We start from the raw sequence: 6016 nt of genomic DNA, 5'->3' as shown, positions 1-6016 counted from the left end.
AAAACTAGGGTTTCACCACAAACATGAACAATGGGGAAGATTTTTCGGATAAAAAGAAGGGGATTGAAGGAGAATACCTTCTAGGAGAGGTTAGGACAGAAATCCACGAAAAAAACGTCAGATCTGCGAGATTTGGAGAGGGAATTGAGAGGGGGAGAGAAAGAGAGCCGCAACGCCGAAGCTTTTGTTTGAAGCGAATGGGTAGGATGGGGGAGGGCCTGACGGCTGCGGTTACTAAGTCGAAGTGCATCACCTTTGGGCTAAGCGTTACACTTCGAACTATAGCGCCTTTGCTCTGGGCGCTGCACGACCTATGCTGGGGCCGGACCTAGCCCCGGGGTGCCACGCTGACCAGGTGTGTAGCGTCAGTCAGTTCGACGCTACTCAGTGTAATGTAGAGCCGACCTGTCGGGCGCTACACAAAAGAGTCAGCTGGGTGAAAGTATTTCACTGTCTGATCCTAACACGGCAACCCACATGCACGTGGTGGCAGCACAAGGAGTCCGCTCCTTCCCCTGTTGTGCATCGCTCCACCTTACCTTCAGTTCGGCGCTACCTGTTGGATCCTACCGTGAAGGTCGCTCAATCATGCCTCACTCGCTGCTTTGACCACTTGGTGCACTCCGCCGACTGCTTCTGATCTTCAAGTAATAAAAATAAGGACAAGTCTTGCGGGCGGCCGGCTGCTCGGTAACCTTCTCGAACGGCCGGCCTAAAATAGAAATTTTGGTCCCTAATCTATACAGGGTAATAATTTTCCCCCTCTGATTGATATAAGAAAAAAAATCCTAATCCATTTATTAGAGAAAGTACCGTGTAAACATAAAAGTATTACAAAAGTATCATATGAACAAGTGTGAACGCATTTAATTTGAGCTTTCAAAATTTTAAAATGTCATAACTTTTAAATCAGGCGTCAGAATTAAGATCCATTTTCACCGCTGGAACCCTCGCGACGTGCTCTTCGAAACTAAATCCCGCATGGACATGTTTCGACGAAATTTTTTGTGTGCAATTTACTCCCCATTTGGTGCAACTGTTTAGCCTTGACGTGCAACTAGCTGACAGTCGATGTGCAACTTTTCTCACTAACCGTGGACATGCAGTTTTCACCGATGACACCACCCCATACTACTTCCTAATAGTGAATGTGCAATTTCGTTTGTTGCCCCGATTAACTACCCTAACCAACTGTCTGGTAGTCGCCGCGTGTGTGCAGCCCCCACAGTCGCGCGTGAGGAACTATCCTATAAGAGTGTGCCAACCCGCAGTCTGTGTGTGAACAACTATGTCAATCAGGGTGTGCAACTCTGCAGCTGCGCGTGAGCAACTACCCCATGGTGCATGTGCAACTCCCGCAGCAGTGCATGTGCGACTATGCGAACGGGAGTGTGCAACTCCGGACCACGCTCTTGCGACTATGCTGACGAGAGTGCAACTCCGCGGTCGGGCGTGAGCACCTGCCGCAGTATTACGTGTGCGACTATGCGGACGAGGGTGTGCAACTCCGCGGCCACACATGTACAGCTATGCTGATGAGAGTGTGCAACTCCGAGGCCGTGCGTGAGCTACTACGCCAACGAGTGTGCAACTTCGTGGTCCTATGTGCGCGACTATGCCGCCTCGCGTGTGCAACTCCTGCAATCTTGCATGAATTACTATACCAACGAGAATTCAACGTCCGCAGTGAAAGAGAGTGGGAACCTATGCCCGACGAAAGTATGCAACTCTGCGGCCATGCGTGTGCGAGTATGCAAGTGAGATTGTGCAACTCCGCTGTCACACGTGTGTGACTATGCCGACGAGAGTCTACAACTCCGCGGTCATACGTGAGCTACTACACCGACGAGAGTGTGCAACTCAGTGGTCGTGCGTGTGCAACTAAGTTGGCACATGTGTGCAACTCCTGCTGTCGTGCGTGAGCTACTATGTCGACGAGAGTGTGTCACTCCGCGGTCGCATGTGTGCGACTATGCCAATGAGAGTGTGCGACTCTGTGGTCATGTGTGTGCGACTATGCCAATGAATGTGTGCAACTCCACGGCCATGCATGAGTGGCTATGCCAACTAGAGTGTGCAGCTCCATGACCATGTGTGTGTGTGACTATGCCGAGGAGCATGTGCAACTCCCGCAGTCATGCATGAGCTATTATGCCGACGAGAGTGTGCATCTTCGCGGCCGTGCATGTGCGACTATACCGATGAGACTGTGCAACTCTTTGCTCATGCATGTGCGACAGTCTTCCAGTGTGCAGCAGTAGTTGATCGAGTTTACAATGTTACCCATCTAGCTATACTTGAGTAAGCAATGCAAGCGCGAGACATCGTCTAACCATCTTTGTATTGTCGTGTTGTGCAACTTTCTAATGGTCGTATCCAACTGAAAACTAGTATGTGTGCAACTATAACTACTGCGGATGCCAACTAAAAATATGATTAGTGAAAATAGATCAACTTAAGCGAAAACAACGTCAAGCCAACATAGTATCACCGTGTTGCGCAACTTCCCAAATCTTATATACAACTAAAAACTATTATGTGTGCAACTACAACTATTTGATAATTTTCTCAAGAAAAAGCACTACAAAATGTAAGATCATGATATTCAACCAAGATTTGAATTCTTGGTTGTGCCGCAGTGCAGGAATTATAATCAACTAACCTAAAGCCTTGGCAGTAGGACATTGAGAGCCGCAAAGCACACTGAAAATCTTTTATTAGCATTCGGGTGAGCACCATGCTCCTGGGCACTAAATACTCACGTTGATATCCAAATCGAAAGGATCACCTCTGTGATTTGATAATGCACACACGCCTGACGCTTCCATGACAAGGCCTCCTCCGGCATGCACCTGACCATGTGGTCGCCGCGAAACAGCGGAGGCGGCTAGACCTTGAGGCTCGCCTCCGGGCACATCTGTACGAAGTGAGCACCGGGAAGCAGCAACATCACGACCACCCCGAATGCTTCCCCGTGAACCCAGAAGCCTCCACCAGTGCGGGCGCCCTGGAGAAGACCTCCTGGAAGACGCGGAGCTCCATGAGCGGCCAGTCCTCGCCGAAGATGAAATGGATGGTGTTGAGACGGGGCGAGATCCGAGCCTCGCGGCTGTGGCACGAGGGGTGGCAGCGCAGGACTCACCGGCGTCGGCAAGGCGTCTAGACGGCGGAGCTCCACAGGAAGCCGTGGGATGGGCGGATCCAGCGTGAAGCTCCTCGAATCGGTTCGGGTTCCCGCACGGCGGCGCGCCAGAGACGGATAGCGGCGGTCAGCAGGAGGACGGGGTCGCGGGCGACGTGAGGGGGAGGAGGACCTCGGATGGGTGGGGTCGCCGGCCGGGAAAAGCGCGGGGTTGCATCCGGCTGTGTAGGTGCAGCGGCAGACGCGCTAGAGGGTGGGGCGGCAGCTGGAGGGGCGCTGGGCGGCGAGGGTCCAACGGCGGCAGCTAAAGGGACGCTGCGAATAAGGCGCGGGCGGTGGCGCTGTGTTTTGTCGGATAGCGCGTGAGAGAACTGCATCTCACCCCGACCAGGAAACACCTGGCGCTCGTGGGTCGTGCGATATGCTCGCAACGAGCGGTCAAGGCGCGGCCGCTCGGTTTAGCGAAATCGTGCGCGCACACGATGAAGTATTTAGGTAAAAATAAAAAAAATAAAAATAAATACATTGTTTTCATCCGATACACATCTCCCTTGCTGCCCACTAACTCTTGGCGGTGTCCCTTACATAGGCTCCGTCTCGCATACACCTTTCTGTAATGCTTGGTGCTCGTCTTCTGCTGGCCTTCATGGTCGCTCTTTAACGACTCCTCTCGTGACCTCCGCACATGATGATTGTCACTTTACATCAACTGCTCTCACGACTTGCATCGTTGATTGCCTCTCACATGTCAAATCTTCACTCACATCCTTCATCTCAATCTACTACATGCCACTCAATAACCAGCTACAGGAAAATAAAACTACAACCTTTGTACCAAAATGTAAGATCTTTTTTTGGTTTGCATAGGGTATAAAACGTCTTACATTTTGTTACGGAGGAAGTACAAAGCAGTATTTCAAAAATGAACACCAATGATTACTTGGGAATGCCAAGACTGGACACATCTCTAAACTGTCTTGAGATCCAATAATTTTAGTTGTTCAACATTACTACCTCCGTCCTGGTTTATTAGTCCCCTTGTATTCAATGTCATAATTTGACCATGATTTTAACTAATAAATATAAGTTATACATAACAAAAATAATATCATCTTAAACTATGTTCAAATACAAAGCAAACGATATAATTTTTGTGACATGCATTAGTATTTTGTTAGTTAAATCTATGGTCAAACATTAACACAAAATACGATGGTACCAATAAATCAGGACGGAGGTAGTATCTGCCGAGCTTGAACATTGTGGTCCATCAGCGACAAGTCAAGATTAGGATACTAAAAACATTTTAAGTTCACGTTTCTTCTCACCAATCCTGAATTTTGGTACTGATTCATGGCTTGGTCCATAACTGCAGTATAATAAATTACAAATTGACCTCATAACATAATTGCATCCACCACACAAATAAGGTTCCCCCGCCTTATCTTTACAATTCTTGGACCATCAGCACCTAAACGAGCAACTAACATCAGTACCAACCATAGCTGCCAGCTTAACATGATTGTTGAAGTTAACTTGCCAAGGAAACTCGATGATAAGAGCTTGCATATATACAAAGGAAACAACATATAACAATAACCAAAACTACTATATATGTGGAATAGAAGAATTATACTATTTGTTTTTTTTACCTGGAGTACAACCATTATCACCAGAATGGCCATGAAGAAGTGATTCCCGCTAGAAACCTTGAATATATTCAGCGCATCTGTTTCATCGCATTGAACTCATCAAACACCTTAGAAAAGAAAGATGACATGATATGTATACCCAACTATGTTAACAACATATACTTTTGATTCACATTCGATGAAACCATTAAATTAAACCGGTACATCAGGAGGTAGCTACTCCTGAACTATAAAATTCAGAATTTAAGCTTCTAATCCTGAATAAATGAATACAGTAAACATGTACAGAAATTGCCAAGTTATGTTCTCTATTGCCCACACACACACGCCAAGACCACCTTATCAAAGGATCAAGGAGATACTAGTAACTAGCCAAGTTAGAAGGAATGACAGCCATATCTTGCTTTGTTCTTCAGATCCAAACACACGCTAAAGGCCTTTCTTCCGGATAAAAACTGGTCTGTCAAGCCCTGAAATAGTTACACTGTACGTCAGATGTAGAAATACACGTCACAATTGCAAGGACAAACATAACTGCTCCCCTCCTCAGTTTATCGCAAAAGATAAATTACCTCTTTAATACATAATTAATTAATGGAGGCGGTATCCCAGAATAATCTCATACATAATGAAGATTCACGTGTGATGATTTATAAAATGGATTATGTTAACCTTTGAGTCCTTCATTTTCCATGCATGTGGGATTTCCCACAATTTATGCAGGGGCTAAAATATCATACTGTTGAGCACCAGAATCAGCTCTTTCAGTCCTCAGTTTCACAGGAACAATTTCATCTTATGACTGCCATAAAATTCAGTACATACTACTAACGCAAATTTCACTCTCCAACTAAGATTTTTAATGAGGCACTCTTCGCTGCTAATATTATCAAGCATAATCAAATATCTCACAATATCAGCAGGCAATCAACAAGGTGGACCATCAACATGCATTTTTGGAACTAGAATGTGGCACAGAGAAATATGATCAACAACTAGGGAGTGGAAATTATGCTCTTCTATTACAAAGGGATAACAGATAGTACTTGATACTCCCTCCGTAGTGATCTAAACACTTATATTTCTTTACAGAGGGAGTAGCATCTAAGGCCTAATATAAATAAAGGCTTGTGTGACTGACAGGCAAACAACAACCAATTAAAACAATATTTTTCTGCAGAACCTAAATATTGTACAAGGAACATCTTTACCTCTCGTGTGA

The 6016-nt window shown here is 46.2% G+C and overlaps 1 long non-coding RNA gene across 6 annotated transcripts in view; it reads right to left on the bottom strand.

Moving 5' to 3' along the window:
- Positions 1-2495: 2495 nt before the first annotated feature.
- Positions 2496-6016, bottom strand: part of LOC109782058 (uncharacterized) — a 32271-nt gene continuing 28750 nt past the window's right edge. For 5 of the 6 annotated variants that reach the window (XR_012203214.1, XR_002237431.4, XR_012203215.1 and 2 more), the window contains 3 exons: positions 5133-5264; positions 4795-4871; positions 2496-4613 (listed from right to left, as the gene is read on the bottom strand). This is a non-coding gene — a long non-coding RNA (uncharacterized lncRNA). The remainder of the gene's footprint in view (positions 4614-4794; positions 4872-5132; positions 5265-6016) is intronic. The other variant, XR_012203212.1, reaches the window with a different exon arrangement.

This window comes from Aegilops tauschii, chromosome 1 (genome assembly GCF_002575655.3).
Source record: "Aegilops tauschii subsp. strangulata cultivar AL8/78 chromosome 1, Aet v6.0, whole genome shotgun sequence".
In the NCBI taxonomy this organism is placed as follows: Eukaryota; Viridiplantae; Streptophyta; class Magnoliopsida; order Poales; family Poaceae; genus Aegilops; species Aegilops tauschii.
Note: the sequence above shows the minus strand (reverse complement) of the source record. Positions and strands in the feature narration are given on the sequence as shown.